The sequence below is a fragment of the Buteo buteo genome, chromosome 12 (genome assembly GCF_964188355.1).
Source record: "Buteo buteo chromosome 12, bButBut1.hap1.1, whole genome shotgun sequence".
In the NCBI taxonomy this organism is placed as follows: domain Eukaryota; kingdom Metazoa; phylum Chordata; class Aves; order Accipitriformes; family Accipitridae; genus Buteo; species Buteo buteo.
Window position 1 is genome coordinate 27015846 of NC_134182.1, and position 13342 is coordinate 27029187.

The following is a 13342-nucleotide window of genomic DNA, read 5'->3' on the forward strand; positions in this document are numbered from 1 at the left end:
ACTCAAAACCAACATAAACATGGCCTGCCTCAAAAAAGAATTTCTCATCTTGGCTGTTCCTGAAAATTCAAAATTATACACAGCATGTTTCCCTACCCCTTGTCCTGACCAATATCCTCCCCACTACGCAGCCTCTGAGGCTGGGCTCTCAGCATGAAGATGCACTTGTACAGCATGAAGAATAGCTGCTGCACTTGCCAGCATCTCCAGGGTCTCGTGATCAGCGCTTTGAATGCAGGTTTTGTACACGCTCTGCCTCCCTGAGCCGAGCAGCATTCCTGGGCAGTGGCACGGCCGCTGTAGGCGAACATCTTCCAGGCAAAGGCTGCAGGAACGGGATTGCAACAAGCCCTGGATGAAGAAGTCTCCGGTCTGCTGCAGCCCTTCACCTGCTGCGAAATCATCTTGTGTTTCCATGGCAGGGGAGGCAAGGGGCTCTTTGCAGATGAGAGTCTACTCGATGTGCCGCTGGTCGCTGGGCCTGATACAACTGCTGGTGGGTTTCCCAGCAGCATCAGGAGCCTATATGGAAAAATAACACTGCTAGTGCAAGTGACAGCCACCGATCCCTGGCATTGCCCCGCATACAGGGGTTCCTGCATATGAAACTGCTCAAGTCAGGTGGTGTTAAAACAGCATAGAAATATATTCAAGCTATGCATTTTCCAAATTCTGTCAAAATCATGGCCACAAACTCCAAATGCTGGAGGAAGACTGCTGTCGGCATAACGGGGGAGACATAACTCCGCCCCAGCAGCTGTTCTCCCCATGGCTGTATGAGCATGGCAGCCGAGGCAAGGCTCTCACCGCACCCACTGCTGCTGGCCCCAGTGCAGCATGCTGGAGTTGTTCCCACTGAACTCGGCACTGCCGCTGCAGCAGGAGCATCATTTCACACATTTGATAACAAAGAGTTTGAAGGCCACATTGGACTTGCCCCAAGAGCAACCAAAAAAATGGGGGTTAGAATCATTTGCTCCTTTTTAATACAAATGTACCTGGATTTAAGGGGGGGGGGGGGGGGGGGCGGCACTGGGCTAACAATACTGGAGACTGGTGTGTAACCCCTATTCTCTAGCACTTTCCACCCATCTGCAAGATTTTTTCCATAGAAAGGGATAGGTAAGATTTTATCACACATCCATGGGTAATTCTGAGCCACAATTTAAAACACAAGCCAAATACTGCCAGATCTGCCACCAAGTGGGAAAGGAAGGAGAAAAGCGGTTGAAACAACTGCCCTTGTAGCTAAATTGCCTGCATTTATAGTGTTGCCGAGTTACCTATAGCACTTGCAGCACCTCAGAAAGCCTGAGGCTATGGCATAACGCATATTTAGGGATGCCAGCTATCCAGAAACTATATGCCACGCTCACATCAACAAATGCACATCCCACAGGGCCAGTGGAGTTGTAGACGGTGTTACAGGGCACAGGTATATGAGAGTAAAGGAAGTTTAGGCTTAGCCCTTCAGGTTAGTGCTATAGCAAAACGTGACACTCATCAGCTTCAGTCCCTGCAGTCTGTTTCCTTACCAGTTTGATTTCTTTCACTTCAAAACTCTCTATAGAGATTTCTTTTCACCTTCCGACAGACTTTAGTCACTATACAGGACTTGGGCTTCCTTAAACATATCAGCCCATTTCTTATGGCCTAAGTGAGAGGTAAGAGGGGATTTTGCAGAGCGTGCCTTAGGATCAGAGGTCAGAATGGTAAGCCAGCAGTAAAATTCCTATAAACGTCAGTAAGTACAGAAGGATGCCAGTGTGAACCGCTTTTGAAAATCCACTCATGGGTGCCTCCAAAGCTCTGCAAACAGAGCGACTATCACATGGTAGCTCAGTGCAGCCAGAAGGATCAATCACAGACACAGTTCAGTTAAAGTATTACAGAAGGAAAAATGCCTCTGTACTCGGTGGAAGCAAAGGCAGGTCCCTATTCATTTGTTCTGTAAGCTTAAAACAAATAACAAGGAATGCTGTACAAGGACTTGAGGTACCCTACCATCAATCAAACTTACAATCAGATAAAATGGCATCCTCAAGCAAATTTTAGTAGAAATTGTTCGTATTGCAGCAAGGCCCTGTGCTGCTCCACCCCCTGCCCAAAAGATTTAACTCTGCTCAAAAGCTATCAAAGCATTCATCTGGAGTAAAACAAGTGATTTCAGAAAGGCTGGAGTTAGCGGAGACAGTTAACCCACTTCTGGCTTTCACTCTTTTTGTTAGTCTAGATAAATTCACAGAGACAGCTTAAGGTCAATGAATGAAGGTGCTTGGAGAGCTTTTAGAGCCTAATTCCCATTACTTTCAACAAAAGGCAGGCACTAAACACCCTTAAAAATACAAATATAGGTCTATTTGGACTGTACTTTAAAACAAGGCATAGAGGTATCATTGCAAGTGGGACTAGGACATAAAGCAGGGATTAAGGTATATTTTCTTTGGTCTCATTGCATAGGATGAATATCTAAGAAATATGCCAGCAGCAATTTTGCCTGGTTAAGATCACCTCCTAAATGAAGCTGAGCATGTCCCATTGCTTAAGGTATTAAAAATGCCCAAAAGAAAGCAGTAAGTACCAGAAATTAATCTATCCTGTAGCTAAAACAGAGGCTGCCTCTACCACTGACTTAACCCTGTTGCACAAAGTCAGGCTCTCCATGCCTCAGTTTTGTTCCTCTGCCAGTCTGTCCTACCTAAATGCTAGCATGCTATAAAGCATAATTAGGAAGGGCATTACTTATGGCACCTCCATGGCCCCCAAAGACTTGATTGCCTAAATTCAGGGCATAGTACCTAATTCAGGCCAGCTACATGATATGGAAAGCCCCAAATGTACAGCTATATAGGGCCACCCCTTTCTCCCTTGCACTGAAACCACTGTAACCCAAATGATAATAGCAGAGCAGTTTGCCTGCAGCCTGGGGGAAGCACTGGGTGTGCAGGATTCATCTTTTGCCACTGTTGACAGGAGCATGGAAAACAAGCTGGTGCCATTCTCTGTACAGAGGAGAACAGTAGCAGTGGTTCACTGCTGAGTGAAAAAAAGCGTTAGAAAATGGCTTTCTGAAGAAGAAAAAATGGAACACAGCTGCATGTGAACAGCTCCAGGCCCTGGTGATGTTTCAATAGACAGTAACTGTACTCCTTGTCATCCTTCTGCTGGGTTAATCAAAAGGAAACGCATCCTTTGGGATTTTCAGCTTCTTTGGATCATTAGCACCCAGTAAATGAAAACAGAGATTATTTAATGCTATCATTACTTTCTTTCCCAATTAACAAGCTATTTCTCTGGTGGCTTCCCAGCACAGCAAACATACAGTATTGTTATGTGAAACATGCTGATTCCAACAACCCTACAGAGCCCGTCAGGACTGGAGCCACTGTGGAGGTTGAACCCAGTATCTCACCAGCCAGAGGCTAGTTGTGAGGATAAAATGGAATTGGAGTGATGACAGTTGTTTGGGGTTTTTTTTGGCCAGAGGATTTCAGCTTGCAGGGCCATAACGCGTCTGTAGGATGAAGTTTTTATGTAGAGTAAAAAGCCATCGCCCAGTGGACCTGGGCAGTTTCCCCAGGCCTGCAGGAGAATCACAAGGCAGGTCCCTGTGCTACTAATTGCATCTCTCCCCACTTTTCTAAGTTCTTGGTGTCAAAGCCACTTAGGTTAGACACACAGGTCACAAGAAGTGCTCCTGTATCTTTCTGCACAATGATCCAAGCAAGATAACACAGCCAAAATCTGTTTTCTCTTACCATTTTGAGGAATTTCTGAACCAGCAAACTTGCTTCCTCATATATTTACTGTGCATGGCAAGAAGCACAGACAAAAGATGTAACGTGAAAAGCATCGCCCACGTGATGCTCTTTTTACAAGTTGTGCCCTCAGCATTCATTTGGAAGATCTTAAAAGTTCAATGTCCCTATCGAAAGCTCCTACAATGGCTGCTTCTCAGCAGAGCAGGGCTGCTCAACCATGAAACTGACGTGCGGAAAACAGACTCCACAATCGGTGAGATTGTAAAGTAGGTATGTTTATTCAGCGCTGGGCAGCACGGGGTGGGGGGGGGTCGTCCCACCAAAGTCGTGCGCGCCGTCGGGCCTAATTGTGCAGGTTAAGTACATGTTCTACATACACATTCATTAGATTTCCGAGAAATGTTATACATATTCCTTAGTTTTCCAGGAAACTATTAGCATATGCAAATGTCTTTTACGCAGGCGCATTGAAGGTCTCTGGTGGTCTTCGGAAGTCCTCTGGTGGTCTTCCATAGTCTTCCTCACTTGTCCGCTATTTGACCCTCCTCAGATGATTCTGCTTTCGGTCACGAAGGCCCATCTTGCTTGGCTTTTTGTGCCTGTTTCATCAAACTTTGTAGAAACAGTTAGCCTTCGCTGCGTCCGTGAGGCCTGCTGCTTGTGGGTGCCTCTGGCTCAGATTGAACAGCCCCATTGTGTCTCTCGTTCGCTATGTATCTATTCTTTTAATCATCCCACACTGCGCAGTATGGTCTTTTACATATTTTGATACATCAGTGCTCGTTAGTGCTTTTATTATCTAAGTTCTCAGTGGTGTAAAATCATATGGTTAGTTTAAGTTAAATTATCTACAAGGATGAGAACAAAAGCAGGAGTTCTTGTCTTTTCTGGCCCTATCTATTCAAGCAAGGTCTCTACTTGTGCCTTCTTAACAAGATCGTAAATACATCAAACATTTAATTAAGTTTTGTGATTGTTCATGGTTCCTTCTTGCTCATCACTCCCAAGTACCAGTCTCTGACAGGCTTAATCCTTGAGGAACACCAGTCTTTGGTATGTAAAGTTACAGAGAGAAACAATCATTAAGCAATTAGCAGTTTGCTCTCTATATCAAAACAAGAGTTACCACAAGCAGCAGCTTACGCAGGGCAGCAAATGAAGAGTTGAGAATAAGCTGATCTGAATGCCAAACCTCATTAGCTCCTTCAAAAAGCACTTGAACAAGCCCTCATTCCAGCTCTAATGAGGTGTTGTGCTGGACACCACGGTTATTTGAGTACTGTACACAAGTTTGCTCCCACTGAGCACTGCGACGGTCTCTGTTAGAGCTGTGGCCCAGAGCGGTTGTTCCCCAAAGGTGGGTGATTGATTGCTCTCTGGGCTCCTGTGACTGCCAGACACAATGAGATGAGGAGAAGCCAAGTACACTGACACACCTTTGCCTTGAGCATAACCCAGCCTGGACCAAAAGCATTGAAAGATTTCCCCTCCTTATCGAGGCACTTTGAAGAAGACCCTGAAACTGCGAGATGCTGAGGCCATGCAGGGGTTTGCAGAGCACCTCATGCAGAGAGGTCCTCGCCCTGAGGGGCCTCCAGCTGCTAATGCCGTATGAACATAAATTAGCTGACAGCAGTAAAGCTGCGGGGCCTAGCGCTAGAAAAAGCAGGCACCGATCAGCTGCTGCCATCTCTTCTGAGAGCAGGTCTTCACAGCACGTGGGATTTCTGCCATGAAGGACTCTTGGAAAGGCTCTAAATGCCCAACACTCAAGGCTTGGCTACAGAAGCAGTCACAATCAGCACCTTGAACTAATATATCCTCAAATTAAGTCCAACCAGTGGCCCATGTCTTGAAATGCTAGGCCAGCTGTTTGTTGGTTCACACTGGTTTCTTGTAAAAGCATTTTCCTTAGAAATACCAGGCTTGTCTGCCTCAGTGCCTTCCTCTCAGCTGCCTCAGGGAGAGCGGTCTCCCACCCCATACTCCTGTGTGAAGCCATCCCAGAGGGCTACTAAAATATGTTCCCTGGCCAGTAGTTTTCTCCTGATAGGGCCCTGCATACTGTTCCACACATCTTTCGTAAAGGCACAAACCAACTCCAAGCAGTCTGACTAGAGCAGGTTTCCACAAACAGCTGCATAAATCCAAGATAACTCCAAGTGAGCATCCTAAGGGCTCTGTCCTGTTCCTGTGTAATCACCAGGCAGGGAAATTCTCAATGATATGAAGCAATTTCATTCAGTTGCAACCTGGGATCCGAGTTCTGTATTGAAATTTTTCATTATGAGTAACAAGCATTGGGAGCATGAGGTGCAGGGCTGACATGCAAAAACAGGAGCATATCCTTTAACGAGACCAGCTTAATTGTCCATTTTACTACTCTTATGTCTATTCCACTAAAGTCCCAGTACTGTTGTTAGTGCTGTATGAACCTTGAAATACAACAGTTCCCACCGCTTAGAATTTATTCCCTGGTCTTTACAGTATCTAAGCACCTCTGTTTTGTTCAGGGCCTAAGTCTGCTCTTCAAGCATCACTGAAATATTTAAAGCCTCCTGTGCTGGTTTTGGCTGGGATAGAGTCAATTTTCTTCACAGTAGCTAGTATGGGGCTATGTTTTGGATTTGTGCTGAAAACGGTGTTGATAACACAGGGATGTTTTCATTATCACTGAGCAGTGCTTACCCAGAGCCAAGGCCTTTTCTGCTTCTCAGCCCACCCCACCAGCGAGGAGCTGGGGGGGCACAAGGAGTTGGGAGAGGACACAGCCGGGACAGCTGACCCCAGCTGACCCGAGGGATATCCCAGACCATATGACGTCGTGCTCACCCTATAAAGCTGGGGGATAAAGAAGGAAGGGGGGGGGGGGTGTTTGGAGTACTGGCATTTGTCTTCTCAAGTAACCGTTACACGTGATGGAGCCCTGCTTTCCTAGAGATGGCTGAATACCTGCCTGCTGATGGGAAGTGTTGTATGGATTCCTTGTTTTGCTTTGCTTGTGTGCATAGCTTTTGCTTTACCTATTAAAATGTCTTTATCTCAGCTCACAAGTTTTTCTCACTTTAACCCTTCTGATTCTCTCCCCCATCCCACTGTGAGGGAGGTGAGTGAGCGGCTGTGTGGTGCTTAGTTGCCAGCTGGGGTTAAAGCACACCACCTCCATTCACCTAACCTACAAGGTATCACCTAACTCCAAGGGATTTAAATCCCTAGAGCGCCCAAGTGTCCATGGGCTCACGCCTGCTAAACACAGGAGGTGTCTTGCATCTGACCTGCTGCTTAGAGCCCCACACCATGGTGCCCAGAGGCCCCAATGCAGGATCTTCAGTCAAGGTGGACAAATTACTATTTTTCAACATCTACCAGCTGGCAGCATTGGGTGAGCTGGAGAGGTAAAGGAGTAATAGGCTGTCTCTGCAGCAAACAGCAATGCTTTACAGGCAAGGGGACAAACAAGAGCTGCCAGATATGAACACGCAACACAGTACTGCTGTCTGATGAAACCTTGCAATGGTTTGGCTCACTGACCTGACAGAAAATACCACGTTTCCAAACTGCCATCACTTCCAACATCCAAAAGTGAACACAGCCGAAGAAGAGCATGGAAAGTGGAAGACTGCAGAAGCAGGCTAGCTCTACTGCTGATTCATTGCCTGGCCTGCAAAGAAATAGAAATATAAATCTCAAGGCCAGAAATACAAATCTTAAGGCCAGAAAAAAGTTAGGAGCGTATAAGCGTGACCTCTGCAGGCCGCAGATTTTTTAACAAGTCAACTTTTGCTTCTTACAGGTCAGTATCTCCAACGGAAAAATGCAAATGATGCTTGGAAGCTTTGCAAAGCTCTCAAATGCCCTGGGGTGATGGATATTATGCAAATAGGAGCAGTTACCACTGTCATTACAGCAGCAGTCTCTGCAGCAAAGCCCCAGCTTGCTAAATTGTTAGGGGTGAGGGAGCACAGATATTACCAGGAAGAAAGGGAATGAAAAAACAAGTGAAGCAAAGGCATTATCTCCGGAGAGAGAAAGAGAGAAACGGAGGGAGAAAGTAACCAGCAAACACCTCTGATAATGTGCAGAGTCCCTGTATCTCAAACCTTCAGAGAGTTTGGTTTGTCCTCCCCCTACTGCTGTGGCAGGCCAGCATCTCTGCACCCTAAAAGAAATTCAAGATGTGTTAGACCATGGCTCTTTCCTCCTCTTCCTCCTACGCCTTTCCCAGATTCAATTTTCAGAGCTCCATGCTTTTAGTAAAAAACACCTTTGAAAACAGAGGCTAACCTGGAGGCAAGTTTGTTCGTCAGCGTGATATCGCTTTGGGACTGGGCATTTACGTATCAGAGAGACTGTGAGCTCACTAAAGTTTGCTTCTACTCTCTTTGCTTGCAGGAAAATGCACTTTTCCCCCACATCCTTTGGAGTGAGGTGCCATGCTTAAACTCAGTGAAACGCAGCAATTTAAACCATTGGCAAGAGCAGACTTGATTACCATCCTGCAGGGGTGAACCCTCACCCCCGGGAGCCATATAACACTGACCTAAACCTCAGCAGGGCCCGCTTCAGAAAGTTGATTTGAGTTCGACCTTCCTTGATTCTACCTGGAAAATAACAGTGTGAGCCCAGGAAGGACCAAAGGTGCAGTGTTTGCTTTTTGGCCTCAGTCAGAGCAAGGGGAGTTTGAGCAGGAGCTGAGTGGGGCACTTGCCCATTTGCCCACACACAGCAGCAAAACAAGCCCTGGGAGCCTGAGGGCAGCACCTGAGCCAAGGTGGGAGCTCTCACTCTGCCTCCTGTGGTGAGGCAGAGACCAGGCTGTTGCTCTTCTTATGAAGAGGAGCTTCCCATTTCCCTGTCAACAAACCACTCCATCTGCTCTGCAGCTCCCACCTGTCCTCCTCTCCCCTCCTTCCATCCGCCACCGAAGCGCTGCTGCTCTTCCACACGTCCCAGGACTGTGTCTTTTTTAAATGACACCCAAACTCTCCAGCACACGGCTGGAGTCACCCAGCAGAAGCTTCCCTCATGTGGCTTTAAGACTTCAAAACAACTTTTGAAAAGAGAAAAAGAAAAGGAAAAATCATCAAATCTTTCTCCCAGATTTTATTGCCTTCTGGGAGAGACGCTTGCACCCAGCAACCTCCACCAGAGCATAGTAAAAGCAACCCCTCTGCCTGGCTCCTGCCAGCCCCCGCCGGAGCACCACCTTGCTGAGAAAGCAACAGCGCATGAGACAGGGCTGTCCACCAACCTCCTTCACAAACATGCGTGTCCTTCACTGCGGAAATCTAGCTCCACGTTGTTAAGCTTGTATTCCCCCCGGGAGCTGTAAAACCCTGCTGTGGGTTGCCTCCCACAAGGAAACAAGGATTTCTTCTGTTCCAGACCCTGTGTTTCCACGACTGGAAGCAGGGACAGCCATTTGTGAAGCTGGACCCCTTCTCCAGGAGTACAGCAGGCTCCCCTTTCCAGGTGCACGAGCTCAGCAGGCAAACAGTGCCAGACACGAGGAAAAAACAAGGCTGCATAGCAACCACTTCTCTGAAGAAATCTTGAGGCGTGAGATGCAAGGAATATCTTTTGCCTGCAGGCCTGGCAGGCAGATCCCTGGGTGCCGCAGCTGCAAACACCTGAGGGACCTCCGCAGCACCCAGACCTTCAGGCAGGGACACACTCTGACCTGCAACATGTTCCCGGTCCCTCCCTGCCTGCTTGCCACCACTGCGTGAGAATCATGCCTAAAGCTGTGCGCAACGCCCAAGCAAACAGCAAAGTATGCATCTGCTGGAAACTGGTAAAAGGGAGGGGAAAGTTTCCACCCCCTTCACTGCAGGATTTGATGACATCTCTGCATGGTAAATTGCTTAGCTAGGCAGCGTGAGCCTGGAGCCCCTCTCAGTTAGATTGCTGTAAATCCATATCAGCCCTACAGAAAGCACCACATTCAGGCAAGGTTAGGAAAAGAGAAGAGCTAATTGCTTCAGCCTGGCCCTCTCCAATGTGGCATGTCCACAGTCGCTGCACTCTCCACTAAATGCTGCCAAACTGGAATTCTCCACCAGCCCCATTACAAATTTTTTATACCGCTCCCCTGTGCTGCTGCTAATTATGCAATACGCAACACAGAGCAGAAATTTAGTTTTGCTACTGTGTGTGTTTTGTTGTTGTTATGCTCACTCAAAAGCTACTTCCAAATGTGAAAATAATATTTTGTTTGGAAATTTTCCATAACAAGGTCACTGCTGGCTGGTTTTATAAACACCCAGCACACAAAAAGAGAGAGAAATTTTGTGCAGAGGTGCAAGGGTTCGCATGAGGTTCTCTGTTAACCATGGGGAATGGCAGCTCAACCTGTCTTTACAATTATTTGGATGGAGAGTGTCCACACAAGTATTATGAGAAAAGGAATTCAGACACCAAGCAGCAAGTCCCGAGCCACTGTATCCAACCTGCAAGCCAACAGATAAGTGGGAAGGGGGTTTTAGCTGTAAAAATGTACAATAATTCAGCTCCTACAGGGGAAAAAAAAAAAAAACCACAGAAAACCATCTGCAGGAGTTAGCAATCCTTCTCCAACAAGCAAAGGCAGCACACACACCCTGTTGCGATTTGGGGAGATGACTGTCACCTCACTTGGTAAAAGCAGCAGCAAAGCCAAAGGGAAGCATCTTCCTGTTACTGCTGAGCCACCCCGTTGGTACTGGTGCTGTAGGAGTAAAGGATTCAGCCTTACAATGAGTCATCTTAAACCACACAACTCTCTCAGCTTCTTCAAGGCTGAGTAATCAGACATGTGAGAAAATGACAACTCTATATATCACAGAACGGCAGAAAACGAGCTGACTGCAGCAAATGGGTCCCCAAATGTGACATCTCCTGCATGAAACAGGAGTATTCTCCCAAAAGGCTTCTCCCTTTTGCTACAAACAAGAGGCAGAGGACTACCCTCAGACTCCAGCGCTGCTTTAGACCTTAAGAGACACAAGGAAAATTCTGTCTCAGCTGTGTTGGAGGCTTCAGGCAAGACTTAATCTACTCCAGCTCCTGCCTGCAAAGCAAGCATAGCAGAAATGCTGCTTGCTCACCTTTCCCCGTATTTTCTTTTAAGGCAAACCCTTTAAGGTAGGGAATTGTCTCTTCCTACATGTGTGTGCATCATCTAACAGAACTGGCACAGCCATCAGCTAGGGATGTTACCATAAAATATTGGTGGCAGTAGCTCTTCAAAGGACTTTCCCCAAAACAGTGTTTGGTTGTTCCCTTTAATTGAAGGGGCCAGCAATGAGCTACAAGCTCAGCTCTAGTGAAAAAGTTAAGCTCCTGGGTGTCTCAAAATGAGCACTTCTACAGGGAAACAGCATTAGCAGCACTGAAAAGCGTGACCACTGTTAAATCACGCAAAAGTGACAAAAGTAGAGCAAAGGTAGTCAGCTGGTCAGACTAAGGACCACCCAGGAGCATCTAATGTCCAGTCTCTCTCCCCAAACACCTGCTTACACTCTCTTTTCTTTTGGCTCAGTAATACTGAAGCTGATGGGACAGATGCAACCAAAGAGAAACTTGAAAGCCTACATGCTTAGCCTTAAAAACAGCAAGCCAAAGTTTTATTTCATCCTTTCTAAAAGGAAGAAAAAAATTGCAGCCATAATCAGGGAACAGAGTACCTTCCCTCCTGAACCTAACTTGTGTCAGACCCACTTCACCTCCAGCAGCATCATCCACGTGGCCATGCTCTTATGTCACCTGCACACCCTGTAATGATGCATTACGTTACACAAGGAAGGGGCAGTGTCCGTGTGTTCACGTGCATCCTGGAAACGAACCTGGTGATGGCTATCACATCATTCCTTGAGACAGCCATGGGATAAACCTTGCTACGAGATCAAACCCTCTCTCGCATCCATCCATAGCACCCCAAGCACCTCCGCCAGTCCTCCCTGACAGAGCAGTCCAATCATTCCTCACAAGTTAACAAAAATTCCCTTGAAATCCCCTTTCTCTAGACATGAAGCATGGCCTCTCTATTTCAATAAACACATCTTGGACTTATTTGGCTAAACCTCCACACTCTGCTTTGAAGCCTTGGGGCACCGTAGGCAGGAGCACAGGGCTGAGCAGGGCTTCCCCCCGCCATCTGCAGCAGGGACGGAAATCATGCCACCTTACGTGCCTGTACCCAGAAACCTGCTCAGCTATTCCTCTCAGCACATTTTCTTTCACATAGTACACTTGCTGAGCAGCACAGCCCTTCGCAGCAGCCTCCTGGCACGCAGGCAGTTTCTTTTTTGTTCGCAGCATTGGGAGCCCTTGGGCTTTCCCCATGGCAACCTCATTTGTGCATTGGGCAAGGGCGATCAATATTGCGTGGCATTCGAGCCTGTGAGGGAAACGGCCCAAGTGCACAAAGCAAATGTTAATTAGAGCCCAGCAGACAGGTCTGGAGCTGGTGAGCTTATACAGACCTTTTTAAAATGTTCATTTTTATCAATCCTGAATTCACAGTGATAGGAAAAGAGAGAAGAAAGATGGACAGACAACAGGAAAAACACAGATACTGCTGTATCTGCCGCTCTCCATCTGCCTCTGTTTTGCCCAGCCCTGGGGAGCATCAAGACCTCTCTGCCTGTTCCTTATTCATTAGACACTGTCCCCTAATCAGCCTCTGGGCTGAATGGCACGCCGGCTGGAGTAGAAATAGTTTTGAGAAACCCTTCTCGCCTGTTATTGGCTTCACGGTCAACTCGTCCTTCTGCAAACAAGTTACAAACAACACCACTTATGTGCTGTCCTGGGTAAATACACATATATATGCTTTTTCAAAAGCAGTGCATGTTTTCCCAATGAAATATGGTTCCTCCTCGTACACAGACAATTGTGATTGAAGATAGCTACGAGCCAGAAATGACTCAGATTGCAAATGTGCAAAGCTTCGGGATTTGGACCAAGTTTTCTTTGTTCAGGTCTATTGTGAGCACAGAATACATTTAGTTAGAAAACTTCATTCTATACAGGACCTTTTGGGTATGTTGTCCCCCAAACATGTAAATAAATGGCACCATTGTAATGCCAAATGATCAACAGCAGCTGGAGATGACACAAAGAAGCCATGGCAAAAGAGGAAGAGGAGAGGCCCAGTGAGGAAAGGATATGGTGAGACAGATTTATTCCTTATTGCAATTGCACAGAGGAAGATTTTAGGCCATCACTTACTGGGACAAGAGCAGTCTGTAAGTTTGAAAAAAAAAAAAAAATAATAGCTTTCTACAGGTGTGAAATGTGAACTACTATCAGCCCTGGGCAGGCCCAGAAGAGAGGTATGGTGTTACCATTACCTTCAAATGGAGTATTAATTGCAGAATCCCTGGGGAATGAATGAGCAGTACCTGCCAGCAGCTGCCAGACGGCGCAGTGACGTCCCACAGCTGCAGAGGTCCAGCCTGCAAGGGCACCTCCCAGAGCCAGCGGGCTGATTTAGCTGGAGGGCAGCTGTTCCTTGGGGAAACAGGAGCATGTTTTGTTCGCACTGGGTGATACTGAAAATAAAAACCTGCCAGAATAATACAGCAGTCAAAGCAATAGGG

The 13342-nt window shown here is 46.9% G+C and overlaps 1 pseudogene; it reads right to left on the reverse strand.

The window, feature by feature from the left end:
• Positions 1-417, reverse strand: part of LOC142038099 (TOG array regulator of axonemal microtubules protein 2-like) — a 44776-nt pseudogene extending 44359 nt beyond the window's left edge.
• Between the last annotated feature and the right edge of the window lie 12925 nt (positions 418-13342).